Consider the following 20,572-nt stretch of genomic DNA (forward strand, 5'->3'; position numbering starts at 1 on the left):
ACAGTAATATCTCAAAGGTAGCAAGTATGGATGTGTCGGTGCCATTTTAATCTGTTTGTGCTGATCATTGGTAGTGCTATTATAGGCTGGAGTGATATTTTACAATATGTACTTTAGCCATATTAATAATATTCGAGCGCGATACCATAGGTTTGTATCAGGTTATAAGCTTTCACGGGTATTAAGCCTATTGACAATAAAAAAAACACACTACCGTGATAAAACGTATAGCTTTTCCAACCCAGTGGTATCAAAAGTTTTCAATATTCAAGAAAATAATCAATCTTAAATTGTGTTTTTTCCTCTCATGCGTGCGATTGTAAGAAAGATAGTTAATACGAACTGATAGAGTTCTGTCTTATATTGAGACATAGTGTCTGTAGAGGGAAATGAAAGCATTATTAGAGAGCACTTCTGTTGCCACAATTTCGTTCTCCGTTGATTAACATATTACACTACACGATAAAAGATTGATTAAGCGTCGTCGGAGCAATGTAATTACTTAATTAAAACATTCTACTGTGTTTTTTTGTGAAGGGGAGGGGTGGTTACCTGAAAATCTCTTTAAGAATAACCTCTTTGCCTTTTTGATAAAGGTTAAACGAGTACACATAGTCGGAGATGATGCCCCAAATATCTACATTAAATAGTTTGTACTACAATAAATGTGGCTGATCACTTGTTAATTCTCATTCTAAATCCTTACAATTATTTGATTAATGAGCTTATGGGTCCCTATTTCGTATCTTCAGTCGGGAGACATGACTCAGTTGGGCCCAGGTAAATTCCCTTATAAAATTCTTCATACGCCTCTGGCACGTCCATACAGGTTCATGCCTCTAGTTAAATCAGTTGGGTGATATTTGACGTCCCCTATCCCCCCACCACATCTTGAATTCGTGTACGTCATTGGCTTCATATTTCCCATGGAGAAAATGTTTTCAGTGATGACTTTTCTTAGGTTTCTTGTTACTCCGACGATGTACGATCCAAATTATATTTGGTTTGTGTTTTCCTCGAAATCGATGTTTTATATAGTAGTACAGCAGCCGTCCTGTTCTTTCTTTAACAACTTGGCTTATCATCTTCGGTGAAAGTATATGTATATATGTGTGGTAGTGGTAGCAAGTGGTATGACAGTTACAGTCAATAAATAAAGATCAACACACCAGACAAATTTCAAAAGGACGAGACTGGTCAGGATGTAGAATTTTTCCGGTGTGTTGATAATTTTTAACTTCTTGACACATACCTGAGTGTAAGCTGTTACCACTCAACACCTTTAATACCGCAGATAGAGAATGATCATATGTAGGTTTGGAATTCGAATAGAATGTACATGCGGGAAGGTAGTTTTACCTATGGCAAGTATTTCCAAGTTCATTTCATTTTCAAGTTTTTCCAATCCCGCTCAGTGCAGTGAAACAATGTTGCCATTTCTAGCTGAATAAGTTTGGCTGTGTGTACCCGGATATGTTTATGTTTCATTGTTTCCCTTAATTTCTCTCGTGTAAGGAGGCATGCCCCATACAGCTTATGCTTATTGATTTACATTCTCAATCAAGTGTGGTCTCTAGAGTCACCTCCGTCCAAGACACCTTCATTTCTGTTATACGACTACTCTGACTATGTGTCAGCTGGTAAAGCCCAATGTTTTGGTTGATGAATCAGAAATATCATCCATCATTTTCCTACATTGCTCTCCAAAGTCGTAATATGGTCTTTGACTACCTCGACATTTCCAATAGCTTGTTTGTTATCACATTTAAGGGACGGCATTATGACTTTTCCTGAGAACATTTGGGCAAATTTTAGCATTTGGTTAAGCTTCAATTCAACTCAATTCAGTTCAATGGTTTTGTTACATATATTTTAAAGTAATACATGACAATGTTGTAAGAAACTGGTAAAGTTACGTATATGATGGGCATTAGAAAAAACAAGAATGTTTATCAAAACTAGTGACCAATAGAAAGAGAGAAGACTTAACCAAAACAAAAATAGAAAACAAATAAATTTACAACCGCAACAAGGAGAAATATATGGAAGTCGCAGAAAGGGAAACCACGCTAGAAAATATTACGGGTAGGTCTAATACTTTTTCATTAATGTGTTAAAGTTAGTGGGCCTAATGTTTTGATCCTAGCAGGATCTTCTTTGGAGGCTGAATGACAAGTAACAGAAAATACAAGGGACAAAGTACAAGCACCAAATACAGATAGGTTAATGAGCAGGGTGAAAACAAAAGAGATATATGTAAGAGGAGTACTTGACCAAGGGTGGAGAGAAGAAAGAAGAGGTAGTAAATAAACTGAAAAGTGAAAAAATGAAAATTAGGGAAGAGGGTAGGGAATAAACTGCTGAAGGACAAAGACAGGAATGTGTGAAAAAAATGAGGTGCAAGAGAGCTAGGAATAGAGGGATGACAGAGGGGGAACAAGGGGAGATGAAGGGGGGCAGAAGAAGGTTATGATCGGAACGTCAGGCCCACTTATTTTGACACATTCTCTTACACAGGCTCTTTAGTGGATATGCAGTTTGCTAACAGTTTTTGTTTTAGTTTAATTTTTAATTAAGTGTCGATTAAGTTTGGTTGAAAAAACGGATACTTTTACATGATTTAATTATAATTGGGGATGTCTTGTCAAATTTAGAAGTACTTTTCCATGTTGGGTGTCATGTCAGGTCATCTAAAATAAATTAAAATAACTTATAACTATATCATAATTTCTATTTTTACACACTCTAAAACAATTGGATATAACAGTCGGAAGCATACCATTACAATACTTGTATATTTTACCACAAACAAAGTACGTAACGAATTATATTTCCTGTTAATTCAATTAGTGGAAAAGCGCCTGTGGTTGCAAGAACGAAGTTTAATTAATCTATGCTGCATAATTTGAAGCGGCTTCATTGTACTAGCTTTAGCTGTACTAAAGACTTCAAAAGCATATCAGATGTTACAAGGTTATGAAAGAATAGTTAACTTGAATAATGTTTTTATTTGAAGGGTATCCTTAATGCGATAAATCAAATACCAGTGTATCTAACCAAAAGTTACAAAGGTCATTCCCTTGATGCTGCCAGATATACGATCATCAATAATTAAATCTAAATATATTATACTAGATGATTTATTAGTTTGTTAAGAACAGAGTTAACTAAAGATAAACACATTTCTTGACGTTCGTGTTTTGTACCAAGAGTACATTTGAAGCAAACAAGTGCGATGTGAAATGTGCGCACTAACAACAACCGACTTTTGTTCTCCTTCATTTTACATAGGATATCACATGACAAAGTTGGTTGCATGATGATATTGAATCAAAACAATGATTAGTTCATTACCATTGGATCCATATCGACCCAAGATCAAGACAATAAAATAACGAATAAGTAAAAGGCTTTTGTTGTCAGAGTTCAACAGGGGTGGGGGTAGATGCACAGTCCAGACTGAAGGCATACACTTCGAGGGGCAGTGTGACATGTGGCATGTGAAATGTGACATGTGACATGATATGAGTGGGCAAACAACAGAGATACGGTATACGATATAGTGGATCATGTGTGCATTTGGTAAAAAAAATCCCGACCTTTGAATGTTTCTCAGCAAATGGGTTCTTTGTACGTACACAATTTGTATCAGCAGGTTATTTCCAGCTTCATATGGATACGATGATATTATTCTTTCTATTATTTATAAAATATATCCTGCCTTTGGACTATCCCATTTGATACAGCTCTGATAGTCACGTATTGCTCGCTTCAGCTCTGTGACGAATATACGTAATTAATTCCTTATATAGATCACGGGAATTCCGACATCACTTTAAGCACCCCTATATACGTAGGTTGCATTTATAATTGTAGGCATTTCTGTATGGTGTTTACGTCGCGGCGGTAAGAGTAAGTACAATAATTTATTTGTGACTATTTCACTGATAAAAGAAATTAACTAATTTACTGTATTATTAATGCTTATAATTACTAGTATGAATGGGGTGGGGGGAGGGCTGCCATGGGATTATTGATGCCGTCTCTTATCTAGGAGGGTTGGAGGTCCTCCCCAAGAAATTGTTTAAAATGTAAACGTCAAAATGGTGCATTCTGATGCATATTTAGACAAGGTTTTGCGAAATGGATAACTTGTGTGAGGTTGAAAAGGGAAGTAGGGGTCCAATTCTTCTTCGGCTGAATGCAAACATCCACAATTTGCACACTTTGAACCAATCCCCGACCGAGGATCGGTGATAGAGAAGGGGAGGCCCTACCCCACCCCACTCCCCTTTGTGTACGCCACTGGCTGTAATTAAGCAAGAGTTTGTATTTTTATGGTGTGTGAATTGTAGGTTCGTAGATGGATCCAGCCCCTCCCTTTAGGTAAGGAACATGTACAGAATATGAGATTGATGAAGGGCATTGTTTATAACAATATATTCAATCGCTAATGAACACCACAGGCAGTGTCTTTAATTGGTTTTAGTCTGTGCAGTTTAGTGTAAATTTGCTTATTTTTTAACATTTAATGCAATAGGCAAAGTAACCGTAACCAATCGTTCACTGAAAAAATAAACTAGTCAATATTGCCACGGACTAACGTTAAATTAGTTTGTAACGTTAGTCAATGCACACGAACTAGCAAAATCTTCGTTTCATCGCTGCTTCTTAGTCAGTTTACACTGACTAAGGAAAATATAATCGCAGCTTAGTCGGTGGCGACGGACTAAGGTATTTTAACCCATGGACTAAGAACGATACGGACACCCGATTTACGCCATAATCGTAGCTTAGTCGGTGTCGACGGACTAATGTATTTTAACCCAATTCGATTCACTTCAATTTGGAAACCGAGAGGCAACGGCAGCTTGCTGGACTTGGCATAGTTTCATACGATCACTCTAAGCAACTTTCAACCGTAAATCGCCCAAGAAGGTCTTTAGAAGAATGGAGGTATTAACTGCCATCATCGGCCTACCTGTTATTCCTTTAACTTGAAGGTAAAATTAAAGTTAATTGTTAGGCCACTGGCACTAGTACTCATGTACTATGGTTAGTGTAACGCTACCGTTGTCACGCTGGCGTTTCGCAATACACAAGTGCAATGACAGTGAGTAGCCTATAGGCTTCTACTGGGTACTGTAGTGCATTCTCAACACTAAAGTGTGCATTCTAAACACCAATTAAAAATGTGTTATGTGTGTATTGGGCTAGACTGAACAGTGGCACATAATCTTCTAATTTATTCCCAAACAAATGTTGGAACTATAAGTCTCAATAGTTTATTTGAAGTCAAGTCTACACTCATTTGGTAAAGATTTCCTGTAATATCCCATGTGAATCTAAATGGGTAGGCTTTGTGATATTGAATAAGCAAGGCTAGACCTTCAAACGTACAGTCACAGTAGGCTGAACAAATTATGTTGGCTAGTCAACGGTATTATATGTTGCGAGCAGTCAGGATGCACGCTTCAGTTCTATTTAACCTTTTCATTTATCATTTTTTAGTATTTAATTTCCGGTCACGCACAGGAAACAATTGCGACATTCCTTCACGGTCGACTTGTTTACTGTAAGAAGTATTAACCGTTTTTTCTCAGGAAAGCTTGATAGTCTGAAGTTATTATAACATGTGCTTTTAGTATACTGCCAAAAGAGTAAGTTGTTGTATTTGTATTGATATTTTATGTAGAAGTAACGGAAAATTTAGTATGTTTAGTTTGGTCTATAATTGCACGTTTTTTTTCTGTCCAATGTAGTGCAGGGTTCACTTGCGCGAATTCAAATTATTCTGTTTATGTATATGTATATGCATCGATTCGTAGATTATGATGTTTTTTGACATTTATTTGTAATTCAAGCATATCTGTTTAGTAGCAAAGTTTAAAGGTTAAGATTAATTAGTTTTCTCTTTTTGATCCTAGATTGAATGAAACTCATTGACGTAAATAATAGATCAGATGATACAGTTTAACGCAGTTGCTAAAACTGGGTATTCTCTAGTCTTCGCCGGTCCATTATATACTTTAGTACTACTAGTAAGACTAAATCAAAACGACCGAAAGACAAACTTAGTGTAACAAAGTATTGATTCTCCTCTAGCCTAGGTCTAAACAGGCTTGTTATGTGAGCAAGCAAAATAACAACTAAAAACGATTAGGCCTATAAATAAGTTGGCTCAGTGCATTTCTGTTTCTAAAATTTTATATTTTTAAAGATCATAAAAACAAACAAAGATTTAGCCCATGTTTTATTATCTCTGTATTCTGGGCATTTGATTCTGGTTGCAATGGTGATGACACTCTCGTTCAAATTTTCAGCTTTATACAGTCTGCTTCAAACTTTGGGATTGTTTTTTGAGACTATAGTGGAAGCAAATCTCACATCACTTTGTGGTGACAACTTTATTTTTTTATTTTTTCAAATGATGAGTACTTTGCTGTTTCTTTTTTCCAGCAGGAATTGAAAAGCCAAATATCTAAGTCAAGGGTGAGGTTTCCTGTGATGTACGACACCAGTGTGGAGGCAACAACAGAAGAGGAGAACTGTTATATATGGCTTAAAGACACGTTTTAAGATGATATATTGGTACCCTTCGCAGAACAAAAGAGTTTATCCAAGAGTCCAAAAAGCAAAGGAACAAGTACCATAGAGAAAAAAGATGGAAGAGTGAGTTTAACTATTGTACCCAACTGTTTAATGATATTAAAGATACTTTTCATAACCTGTTTTAAAAAAAAAAAGTCTAGTATATCATTTACGTGCAAGCTTCATAAGTTTGGTCAAATTTTCACTGATCTGTAGAGCAGGAGTCCAGAGGGTTTGGTTAGCTGGGTAGGTAACCAATTGCCTGGTACATCACAATGTTCACAATGCATTCCTGTATATGAAACCTGACGACTGGCAAACCGACTGTGGTGGATGTGGCTGGGAGAGCAATTTTAAAGTCACCTAACAGCTAACCTAGATCAGTTTTCATGGTAACCACATCAAAGTAAGAACAATGTGTCAGGTATGGCCCCAAGAGCAACAAATGGCCATCGTCAGTAATTATTGGTGGTGGGGTACCCCTGCCAGTGATCAACAATTGACCCCTCACGGCTGACCTAGGTCAGCTCATGAGGTAACCACTTGAAACCTACTGGAAAATGTTGGTTAGGACTTCAGATACAAGGGATGGGCATTGCCAGTAATTTTTATTGGTGGGGTACCCCTGCCAGTAGACCCCCAATATGCCCATCCCCTCATTGACCTAGGTGAGCTCATGATTTGACCAGTTGAAACCTACAGGAAAATGATAGGTATCACTTAATATGTAAGGATGGGCATTTCCAGTATTTTATATTGGTGGGCCACCACTGCCAGAGTCCGCCCATCCCTTACATATAGAATCCTGTCAATCATTTTCCAGTAGTTTTCAACTGGTTAAATCATGAGCTGACCTAGATCAATGAGGGGGGGGGGGCATTTTGGGGGTCTACTGGCAGGGGTACCCCACTAACATAAAATACTGGAAATGCCCATCCCTTACATATGAAGTGATACCATTTTCCAGTAGTTTTCAACTGGTTACATCAAGAGCTCATCTAGGTCAATGGGGGATGGGCATTTTGGGGGTCTACTGGCAGGGGTACCCCACCAATAAAAATTACTGGCAATGCCCATCAGTTGTATCTGAAGTCCTAACCAACATTTTCCAGTAGGTTTCAAGTGGTTTCCTCATGAGCTGACCTAGGTCAGCCTTGAGGGGTCAATTATAGATCACTGGCAGGGGTACCCCACCACCAATAATTACTGGCAATGGCCATTTGTTGCTCTTGGGGCCATACCTGACACATTGTACTTACTTTGATGTGTTACCATGAAAACTGATCTAGGTTAGCTATCAGGTGACTTTAAAATTGCTCTCCCAGCCACGCCCACCACAGTCGGTTTGCCAGTCGTCTGGTTTCATATACAGGGATGCACTGTGAACATTGTGATGTACAAGGCAATTGGTTACCTTCCCAGCTAACCAAACCCTCTGGGCTCCCGGTCCATTGGGATCATTATTAACATGATTAACATAATTATTAAGCTTTGAAAAATAACTTGGTGTTATGCTGTGCAAAGCTAATAATTATTTGGTAAAGCTGCTATTCCTGGCTTATAATTTGAGGGACCTAGATTTAAATGTATACTTCTCAATATGTTATAAAATTTTAATGTAAATGTATGTTTATGATAATGGGAGTTATCATGTGCTATATCTGTATCTGTGCTTACACGTATATCATATTTTCTGTTCACAGGTCAATTATGGTGCAGATTTTGGCTTCCTGAAGACAAGTGGGAGGCCATTTGTAGTTAGGAGAAACACTCTTTGTTCGTGAAGACTTAACTGGTGTCGATTTGGGGTACCACTTTAAAACGAAAGTCATGAGGAACCCTTGCCCAAGATTCAACTTTGCATTATTGTGCAGTGCTATACTTTTGCGATTCATGTTTGATCCATTAACTTGTCTTAACTTTGTTGGAATAAAATCATATTTTCAGATTTTTGTTTACAGTGATTTCTTCCCTATCTGTCGAAATTCAGCCTTTGTAGACAGAAGTTTTATCAGAAATAAATACTGCCAACGTACACATTATTTGTGTTTCTTCTGCTCTCTTTTCTTTCAGTGATGCTAGTCAGTGAAACTAGTCGGGTTTAATTCTTTCAGTGATTCTAGTCAGTGCAACTAGTCAGTCGATACCGACTAAGAAAGGTTAGTCGGGAGAGGCACCATCCTGACTAATGTAAAACCTGCTATAAACTAGTCGGTGGCTCATATAAATTAGTCGGTAAAGACCGACTAATGTCACCAACTAATGTAACTGACTAATATACATTTACCGACTAAGAAATTGTTGATCGACTAAGTTGACGGACTAAGATGACCCACTAAGAAATCCAACTGACTAAGGAATAAATTAGTCGGTATAGCAACTGACTAAGGCTATGTTAGTCGGGAGAGGCACCAGATGGACTAACGTTATGTTAGTCGGTGAACCAATTTAAGTTTTCAGTGTTTGTGGAAAGAATTTGACATGTGACACAATTACATGTCCTAAAGGATAGAATAGTATATAGAAGTTTAAGACCTGTATCCGGTGTTTCGTTGACTTCCCCTAAATTAAATACAATACATAAACACTGTACACTGATGATTTCCGTTTTCATATGAAAATCACGGAAATAAGTATCTTAGATTTTGGCCTCAAAATGTTACATTTGACTGTAGACGAAATAAGACTAAATGGTTTTCCAAAAAATCTATTACGCTCGTAGAATATTATATCATAGGAGAAATGTTATTCTCGGACCATAAATCAACTGAATCAATTAATGGAATGGAATAACATACTAACAAACTCTGAAGAGTGTGTAGCTTCTCCACAAGTATGGCCCCTAGTGGTCAAGTTTTTAACTTATATCAACTTCAGATCACCACAATTTTGGACGGTGAAAATACGGTGAAGATATAAGAAAATTATAATCAGTAGAAATATTTGAATATCTCCTGTCGCCTATCTAAGTATTTGTTGTTGGAGGGGGTTGGGGGGGGGGCAAGGCGAAGTTCATCGGGGAGCTATGGGGGCATAACTTTGGTTTTTATAATAACATGCTACATTTCACAGAGAAGTGATTGGTACCGCTTTAATAAACCCAGAAGTGACACCTTAATATATCAGACGTGGTCCTGTAATCTCTGCTTCATCCTATGCTTCACTAATAGGAGCACATGGATTTAGGCATTAGATGTGCACTTCTTGTTATGACAGTTCTGTTGAATTTCTTAGGAGTTTAATTAGGTTGCTGATTTAATGAAATTGTTTACCGTACTTATGTTTACACGTATTGACCAATAGGGTTGTTTCCGATTTGTTGGCGTAAGAAGCCGCAAGTGGGAAAGGAAGGTGGGCTTCCTAGAATTATGGGTGCCCCAACAGGTGATATAACGTTTAAGCAGTCTTGTAACTCAGACTTAGACAAATAATAGGAGTGGAAGGTGCTGCACTTGACTGCAACACTCATGTATATGACATCGTGGTTGCCTAGATGTCGACACGAAATCAGCAGTGAAGTGACGATGGTGAATAAATTATAAATAGGCCTATTTACAAAGTTCTGTATGATAGACCGTTCCATTGAAGGACATATTATCCAGTTATGTAATATTTACTTCATTCTGTATAACAATTGACTAATAAAATATAACACGCAAACTTAGCAAATCCCACTAATCATCCTTTCCACAAACTCTTTAAGCACTTAACAGTCCATTCGTTACCTCTCATGTTGACTTAGGATAACTTTTAAAGAAAATCGCAAGAAAATCCCCATAATAAACCATGCAGTAATGTTATTATCACTCAACCATTTATGTCATGTAATAGCAATTCATTTGACTATAAAGATGATGTTTAATCAAACCACTGGCAAAAGCCGTAAGCATAGCGTGTAATGATTCAAGATACTGTGTTTTGCACACGCTATGCTAACTGTAACTAAGAACCACACACACTCAGCGTAGTTATATTTCGTCAAAATATTACGCTTGACTTATGGTCTAAATATACTCTGGTAAACAGATGCATGAAATAAAGGTGACCACTCTATTTTCGAAATATATTTTGGACCCCTCCGTAACTGAAAATCATTGTTTTATTGTGATGAAGTCACTTTTATTTCACTTAATTAACCAAAATAAAAAAGCATCTCGTCACACAAGGTTATATTGGCGATTCATATATTAAAGAAAAACAAAATTTATTTTTGCTGTTGTATATGTATTACAGTGAAGTAATGACTTTGTTTTATAAATCACGGATGACATAACGCTGTGGTGTGTTCTGTTTCATAAGCAATGTGTTACATGTTTTTAATTCTTTGCTTCAAGTTGTATTTCGGGACTAAATGATTAACGAAACCACGTGGTATGAATCAATAAGATCTGCAAAATATAAACAACCTTTACTCAGTTAATAAATGGACATGCCTACCACAAGTATACAACTTTGCCAAGGTTTACAAGGTTTAGAATTCTTTATTTCAGAAGCCCCAAAATTATAATGTTTGCGTGAAACAGTATCTATTATTTTAAACTTAATATGTGGCAAGACCTCACATCAGGCCACCAACATATCCATGAAAAAAGAAACGTCCAGGTTGATCGTCGATTGCCACTAACCTGGAAACAATTGAAATTCATAATTTGGTAATACTTTGTTTGAGAACAAGTGAGTGTAAACACAAGTGAATACCAGTTTGCCCTGTCTTCTCCATTCAAAAATTAAAGTCAAGAAACAAAGAAAGTAAAGTTTTACGAATTTTGTTCTTCTGTGACTCGTGGAGCTTAATCTGACATTGTTTATTTTTACTTTAAATCGCAGATGGATTTTGACGACGAAATATACACTCAAGGAAGTTGTGGATCAACAATTAGATATCAATATATACCTAGAAGAAGCGAAAGATCTGCAACGAGTTCTAGAGCTAGAGGTGGTGTTCGAGGTAGAGTTGGAGTAAAAGTTGGATCAAGAAATGAAGATAGACGTGGGGCTAGTAGTGGGGCTAGAGGTGGAGGCAAAGTTGAAGCTGGTAGCGGCGCTAGAGGTGGAGGGAGAAGTAGACCTAGAGGTTGTATGAGAGGTGGAGGTGGTGAACAAGTTGGAGAGAGATGGGGGTAGACGTGGGGCTAGTAGTGGAGCTAGAGGTGGAGGCAGATTTGAAGCTGGTAGCGGCGCTAGAGGTGAAGGGAGAAGTAGACCTAGAGGTGGTATGAGAGGTAGAAGTGGTGAACAAGTTGGATCGAGAGATGGGGGCAGACGTGGGGCTAGTAGTGGGGCTAGAGGTGGAGGCAAAGTTGAAGTTCGTACCGGCGCTAGAGGTGGAACGAGAGTTGGACCTAGAGGTAGGGCTATAGGAGGGGCTGTTGGTGGAGGCAGATGTAACGAAAGAGTTATTTTGAAAGGAAAGGTTATAGGTATGGCGAAAAGTGGGATTGTAGGTGGGGCTAGAGGTGAAGGTAGAAGTGGACTAGAATATAAGACGGAGAAAGAGATAAAAGTGTAGCAGCAATTGAGGCTTCAGGGAGAGTGAACTATTACGGCGGATTACCGAGAGGAAACTATACAGATAATATGGCAGACCATGAAAACAAAAGGTAATGTGCATATGAAGCGTGTCATTAAGTTTGATTTCACGTTGCATATACAATTCTGACATTTCCATATGCTTAGGGATGAATTCAACTTAAAAACAATGAAAGAGACAATTGCTGGACAAATAACCAAAGCAAATGAAATAGTCACGGACTTGCATATGTATAATAATAGTCCTTGGTAGTTTATATTATACGGCAGTTTTTATCTCGTATTTTGTATTTGGCTCATGTACTCTTTTATTCCGAAACATGGCTGTAACGCTAATCCAGACCACAGTTTTCATTTGCTGGCTAAAGCTGTGTAGATGTTAAAAACTGTGCATCATTTCCAATATAGCATACAGTCCGTGGTAGTTTATATTATACGGCAGTTCTTATCTCGTATTTTGTATTTGGCTCATGTACTCTTTTATTCCGAAACATGGCTGTAACGCTAATCCAGACCACAGTTCTCATTTGCTAGCTAAAGCTGTGTAGATGTTAAAAAAACTGTGCATCATTTCCAATACCTTTTTTTATTCTGATAGCTTCGAGGTGAGCAAAGACTTGCAGAACAGCCAAAATTTTCATGAAAGCAAAATATCACCCATCGGTTACAAGCACCTGGAAGCTCTCACAGCTGTTGAACCCCATGAGACGTTGCACCGGCTCGCTGCTTACAAAAATGGGTTTGCAGCTTTGTTGAAAGAAAATGAGATTCGATTTGACTTAATGGTTTAACTGACTAAAGTTTTAGCAAACGCATGTAGTTGTAAGACATCGGAAACCACGGTTCTCGAAGTAGTGTTAACTCTTCAATCAGAAAACTTTTTAATGACACACTTGACAAAATACCTACGTGAATGGCCACATAGGGTAAGCTTGAAAGATACGTATAAACTAATGATGCCTAACTTACTTGACACTGTAATTGTGATATTGACGTCAATGCTTACCAAGCTACCATCTTTGTTCAACGAAGTTGGTGTTGTTCTTCTGTTCTTGAAAGAATCTATTGAAAAGTGCACTAAGCTGAATGTTTTGTTTTCAGAGGAACATATGGTGAATCTTGATGAGTTTCAGGTCTATCAGAGTGCTGTTGAGCGTCAAGAATGTAAACGACAACATGAGTATGCCAGAAAGAGCTTTGAAGCTCCAAAAGAGGTCGCGCCTGAAGATGATTTTCATGACCTTTCCATCTTTCCATTATCAGAAGAATTGAAAGAAGATTACATTTCATTTCTCCGTAAGAATGTTGTGAATAGAGGTTATGATGATGTCGGTCATTACCTAGACATTCAATTTCGTCTATTGCGGGAAGATTTTGTTGCACCATTGAGGAATGGCATTTTGGATTACCGTCATTATTTTCAGAAAAAAGAAGTCAACAACAAATACAATATCACGATATGTACGTCTATGATAAAGTCCGCATTCTTGAGGTAGTCCCTTTGCAAGACGGTATTGCCTATGCAACCCGGTTTAGTACTGAATATTTATCGCGAGTAAACTGGGAGAGAACTCGACGGTTACTTTGTGGATCTTTAGTTTGTTTATCATCTGATGAATTCGAAACAGTTCACTTCGCAGAAGTTGCCAACAGGAATACCGAGGGTCTTAAAGAAGGTTCAGTGGCTTTAAAGTTTCAAGTTAATAGCAAGACATTAACAACTCTCGTCAGTACGCAATTTACAATGGTTGAGTCTTCAGCATATTTTGAGGCCTATCGTCATGTTTTGAAGCGCATTCAAAAAGTGAGAGAGGACTCATTCCCATTGGAGAAATATATTGTACGAGTAGATCCAGATATTGGGCTCCCGTCATATCTCAGGAAAAACACAAGAGTCACAAACGACCTAACACCAGTTGCTCTGGAAGGTCAATCCCTCAAATCTGTAATTTCAAAACACCAGGCCTGGCCACCACAAAAGAAAAATTTGATCATGACTCATCACAATTTGAAGCTTTCAAGGCAGCTCTGACAGAGGAGATTTGTATCATTCAAGGTCCTCCAGGTACAGGAAAAACCTTTATTGGTCTAAAAATTGTCGAAACTCTTTTATGTAACAGCGCTGCTTGGTCTAGTAGCCTTAGAAAATCACCAATAATGGTCATCTGTTACACCAACTATGCACTCGATCAGTTTTTGGAGGGTATTATGGGTTTCCACACTAAAGGAATCGTGCGAATAGGTGGCCGAAGCTCCAGTGAAAAGATAAAAAGTGTTAGCTTGACAGAGCATCGTAGACGTAGATCCAAAGAGCGGCTACGACCAAAGCACCGATATTTGCAAGAGAAAAACATTCGAAATGAAATGGTATGTCTTGCTAAGAAGATTCAAATGACGCAGAAGTATATCAGAATGGCTAATAGATCAATTTTAAAAGACGAAACACTGAATAAAGTAATACCACAAAAGCAGTACGTGAGCCTCTCGACTGAATTTCCAAAAGATGAGGTACATGAAGGAACAACTGGAAATTACATTGCATATTGGTTAGGCGTCATCGTAGGTGGAAATAATACAACACATCAGCTTAACGATGACGAAAATGCGGATTACTTAAAGATTCATTGTGATTTAGCTCCACCATTAGAGATAAATCATACCCAATTAAGGCAAAGGCAAGAGGTACACAGTTTTAAAGCTTTGCAGGACTATATTGCAAGAAATTTACAAGAATCATACGCAATGGAAGAACCAGGGTACACGGAAGTAAATGAAGTTTGGAAACTTGCGCTTGTAGATCGTTGGCGTTTGTACAATTGCTGGCTCCTGAAATATCAACAAAATTTGCAGAGATCACGAGATATCGCGCACAGCGTTATCTTAAAAGAAGAAGTAATTCAACAATTCATGACTAAAGAACAGCGAGATAGTTTGGATAAGCTCGGGCGTCGTCACGGTATTCAAAACGATCAACTTCTAGTTTCATTCTTAGGTGCTCAAGGAGACCAAACAGATCTAGATGAACTGTATCAAAGGGCTGGTTTTACTAATTTAAATATAAATCAAGATGAAAGTGCTGTTATTCAGGTAATGACCGAGTACATGCAAAACGATGACAGTGTTCGTAGAATGGCTCTCCCACGGTATGTGATGTTATACGTTGCTAAGTGTATGTCTGAAATTGTCCCCATGAAGAAAACTAAGGCAGAGCGTATCACAAACGTTGAAGAACTTTCTGTTTTAGAACGATGGCAATTGTAAAAATACTGGGTCTCCCTCTATTGTAGACAATTGAAGGAACGCTTGGACATCTCAAGAATTGGAATTTTTAAGGGAAGAAAATGTCATTCTTGCAATGACAACGGCTCAGTTTACAAGTCTGCGCGATGAAAGTCAAAACGAGAATATTTTCCATATAGGTGATGGTCAGTTAATCCTGTTGTGGTTGTCCAAATGTCCAAATTACCTCAAGATGATGGCGAGATAGATGTTTTCGGTGAAGCGGACCAGACGAATGAAGAAAGATATCTGGAGGACTCAAATGATGACGAAATGATTCATGAATTAGACAATTTGTCTCGATATGGCAAAAACAATCGTGATGCGGATAATACTAATTCCAAAACTAATACTGGACAGAATGACAATTGCCAAGTTGTAGGATTAAAATTCTACATTAAGAAAAACTTGGGAAACGTTGACTGCATGTCATCGGAAAGAGCAGCTCTTGTAAGAAACGTATGGGATCTCCCCATGAAACAAAGATGGAATCTGCATAAACACTGGCTTAATGTTCACAAGGAAAGAATGCAGACTGCATTGCTTCCCCTGCTAGAAGAATATGAGAAACAAGCACAGCTGTTGCATGAGGCGAGAGTCGAAGAAGATGTAGAGATCATTCAGAGTTTTTCCATTCTTGCCCTAACAACAACTGGTGCATCTAAATATCATCATCTGCTTCAACGGGCACAACCTAGAATAGTCGTTGTAGAGGAGGCAGCTGAGGTATTGGAGGCCCACATTGTGACCGCCCTGACTGAAAATTGTGAGCACCCTCATATTAATAGGAGATCACCAGCAACTTTGTCCAAATCTGACTGTGTACGAACTTGCAAAGCGCTATCACTTGGACATTTCTTTGTTCGAAAGATTAATAAAAAATAACTTTCCTAAACATCATTAAATCTGCAACATCGAATGAGACCTGAAATATCTCACTTATTAAAGATTCATGAAGAGTTTTACCCAGACTTACAAGACCACGACTCTGTAAAAGCTTACGATCATGTCAGAGGAGTCGAAAAAGATGTGTTTTTCTTGAACCACAACTTTGCAAAAAAGCCGAGCAAGATGATCGTAGTCGTTCCAACTAATTTGAGGCAGAATTTCTGACTGGACTGTGTGGTTACCTATTGCAGCAAGAGTATAAGCCGGAACAAATAACTATTCTGACCGCATATACAGGGGAGCTCTGAATTTTTAAGAATTTAATGCCAAAATCAGTTTACCGTGGTGTTACAGTTTATCCAGTTGATAGCTACCAAGGTGAAGAAATTGACATTATTCTTCTTTCCCTCGTTCGCAGTAATGTCAAAGGTAGCATCGGATTTTTAAAGATAGCTAACCGGGTGTGTGTAGCTTTGTCCAGAGCAAAGATCGGATTATTCTGCGTGAGGAATTTTTCCTTACTCTCAGGACAAAACCAAGTTTGGAGGAAAATTACCGATTATCTTTACGTGAAAGGACAGCTTGGGAAGGAACTGATGTTACGATGTAAAAATCATCCCACAATCACTACAACAATTCAATTGGCTTAAGATTTTAAGACCGCACCGGAGGGTGTCAGAAGCCATGTGATAAAACTCTTAGTTGCGGACATGTATGCCCGTATTTGTGCCATTCTTATGATTCGGAACACTTAAACATTACGTGTGAAAAGAAGTGCATGAAAACCATTTGCGATCTGAATCATAGTCGCACAAACTTTGCTGCGAACCATGTGACGAAGTGTGTGAGAAAATGATAAATGAAACACTTAAATGTGGACACAGGAGGCCGACCTATTGCTATAATAGAAGCTTCACAGAAAGTATGTTAGAATTTGGAAGTACAGAAAATTGCTCACAACGTTGTAATACAATCCTGCAGTGTGGACATATGTGTGAAGGCACATGTGGCAAGTGTAAACAGGGAAGACTGCATGTTTCGTGTGTTCAACCTTGCGGAAGGACACTCGTTTGCGGGCATGAATGCAAATCAACTTGTACCGAGTATTGCCCTCCTTGTGTGAAGCAATGCGAAAATAGGTGTAAGCATAGTAAGTGCGTCCGAAAATGCGGCCAATCATGTAAGCCCTGTCAAGAGGTATGCGAATGGAGCTGCGCACATAGTGAATGTCGCAAACCATGTGGAGAACCCTGCATACGACTTCCCTGTGATGAACCATGTAGAAAGATATTACCTTGTAAACATGAATGTATCGAAGTATGCGGAGAGACTTGTCCGAAGTTATGTAGGATATGTAATAAAGATGAGGTGACGGAAGGGCTTCCGGGAATGAAGACAAGGACGATGCCAGGTAAGTTTGCTTTGTTTGGTTTACAATTCTTCCAGAGTTGGCTACTATTTTTTGTCTTCCTCCCTGCATACAGAGGGTACGTTCCTTTTCATTGGTGCATGTGTACTGCGGAAGTTCTCTTATGTTCAGTTTGAAGAGTAGTAGTAACACATTTTCTTCTTTTTGTTTTGCAAAACAACAGTTTCCAGCATTTAATCATCCTCCCTGAATCTGCGGTCCACCGTTCTTGATTCATTGTATAGTAATTACATATAATTGGCCTCTTTATAAACAATATTCATAAATAAAACTTGCAGTAAGGTCAAACTTAAAACGAAAATTCGTATTGTCGTAATCAGTACTGACATGATGGTGGTTATTCGCTTACAACATGCCCAGTGTCACTCATTTCTCTGTTGCAGATTTGTACTATTGGAAGATTGTGGTCATATCATGGAAGTGGGTGCTTTAGACACGTGGATGAAAAAAAACTACCGGTGACAAACTAAACATAAATGTACAAGTGAGTTCTGTCTAACTTGGTTTTTTCTTCATGTCGACAAAAAAAGGACTATATAATTAGTGGGAGTGGACGTTTTGAATATTTTTGCTCACGCCAAGCAGCAAGTACTTTACTTTCATAATTATTGACAACACATTTATCCAACTTGAATAATCATGCCTGCTTAAAACACCAAACACATGTAACAACTAAATGTCATAGCTCAATCCCATCAATTTAAGCAATGAATATCTACATATGTTTTCTTCACTTTATTATTAGCTTCGTGTTTGTCTAAAATGCAAACACCAATCAGGACGAACTTGCGTTACGGCAATGTCATTAAGCAAGTACGTGCCGATGTGGAAGAAATAAAGAAACAAATTCTTGGAGATCCTGTTCACATCAGGGAGAAAAGAGAAGAACTAATTCAAGATCTGTCTCTGGTGGAGGATAAAACAGTGATGACTAATCGTAATCTCTTCAGAGAATTAGTTCTAAGTAATCTCCAGCATGTGTCAAAGTGTGCTTTTACGTGTGCTGTTTCGAGAGATTTTGTAAAAAGATTTCGATCGCAACTAAGCAGCTGTTGTACTGAGACTCAAATGATTTCCTTAGGTTATAAACTGGACATGTTTAAGAAACTTTGCGAACAGAAAAGGAAGATCGAACGAACTGAAGAGCGAAAGGAAATTCTGGAAATGAAACAAGCACTAGAGAGAATATTTCATGACATTCTAAAGTGGCTTGATCAGTTGTCGTACATTAGTAATCAGAATGCGGAAGACTGGGATAGAGAATCAAAGCGTATATTCTATTGCATCAAGCTAATGGAAGATCGACTTCGTGTTTCAGTAACTCAAGCACCACAAGTAAGTGACATTCTCAAGAAAATCCATTTGATATTGTTCAGTGGATTTCGTTTCTCCGACGATAATCAAAAGGTCGTGAAGAATCAATTTCCAGAGCTAATGCACTTTGCTTATACAGCACATACATACCAAATATTGAGAATCGGGAGCGTACAAACGGGAGAAGGAAGGGTGGGGGACTGGTTAAAGGGGAAATTCTACTGTCGGTCGCAAATTAGGAGCGGAATAATCCTGGTCATACACCCATGAACGTAAGAATTATAAAAACATAATCAAGGAAGAAACTTTCTCTCTGTTGCTATGTTAGGTTTACTTTTCCCAGATTCAAATGATGGTAGGCGAACAAATTGCTATAGCATCCAGAGGTGAAGCCCAGCTTTACCTCCCAGAAATGTATTTCAGTGCTTTAAACACACCCAAAGAATAGTAATACCTTTTTCTGACATTTGTTTTGTTCGTTAATATCGCTGCAGAGAAAACAAAAATCCTCAAATTCTCAATCTTTGCTGCCAGGACCTCACTTAGTGCCTTGGTGAAAAACTTTCCAGATAATTTGAAATTCTCTCTCAAATATATATATTTATGCTTTATCGCACAGTGTGAGATCTAAAATACAAATGAAGCGTTCATTTTACCGATTTCCTCCCTTTACTTTGGCAGTGAGAGCTCATTTTGGTTTCTAGCTTAGCCTGTTAATTTAATTATCATGTTTGAAAAACTATACACAAAAAGTATGAATAGTAATGATATCAAGTTAACAAGTCCGTAACCAACAGTTTTGCTACCACTGATTTCGTTGGTGTGTTAGGCTAAAAGGGGAGGGTACGTGTACACCCCACTCCCTTAATCCCCTCCTGTATATTTCCTCCGTATTATTTTCCTTTTGTTTATAGTTTTTGCTTTCTATTCCGTTAATGAATGCTCTGTCAATTTCGTAATCTAGGCTGTCACAGTATGTCACATCTCTTTTTGTGTTTCCATTGTTTGTGGTTATTGTTTTCTGCAGTGGCGTAGGAAGGTACTTTTGAGTGGGGGGGGGGGCTGAAGACTGATGGCCGGTCTGGGGGAGGGGTCTAAGGGGAGGGGGTGTCCCCCTCCCCTTTGGAAGTTTTTGCATTTCCAGGTGGTCTCAGATGCAATTTGGTGCAATATAGCACACTTCAACACCCACTCCATTTTGTAAACTTAATTTTGTATTTTCAACTGGCCTTAGATGCAATTTGGTGCTCCAAATGAGATTTTTTCTCATTTGGAAATGAAAAAGGGGTTTTCTGACCTGCGAACCGGGGGGGCGGAATGATACTTCCGCCCCTCCACATTTTTCACTGGGGGGCTGGCGCCCCCCAGCCCCCCGGTTCCTACGCCCTTGGTTTTCTGGCGAAGTGTTGGGAATAAGGGGTACTTGGCTTCAAATATTCACTGTTCACAGTTAAAATTTCAAGGCTATCATTACATGATTGATGGGAAAAAGGTTAAAAGGAATGATTGATAGTTTTAATGCGAAGCGTATGAAATGAATAT

The 20,572-nt window shown here is 38.3% G+C and overlaps 1 pseudogene; it reads left to right on the forward strand.

Annotated features, from left to right (window-relative positions):
* The first annotated feature begins 23 nt into the window (after positions 1-23).
* Positions 24-20,048, forward strand: LOC139965455 (NFX1-type zinc finger-containing protein 1-like; annotated as a pseudogene).
* The last annotated feature ends 524 nt before the right edge of the window (positions 20,049-20,572 follow it).

This window comes from Apostichopus japonicus, chromosome 3 (genome assembly GCF_037975245.1).
Source record: "Apostichopus japonicus isolate 1M-3 chromosome 3, ASM3797524v1, whole genome shotgun sequence".
Taxonomy (NCBI): Eukaryota; Metazoa; Echinodermata; class Holothuroidea; order Aspidochirotida; family Stichopodidae; genus Apostichopus; species Apostichopus japonicus.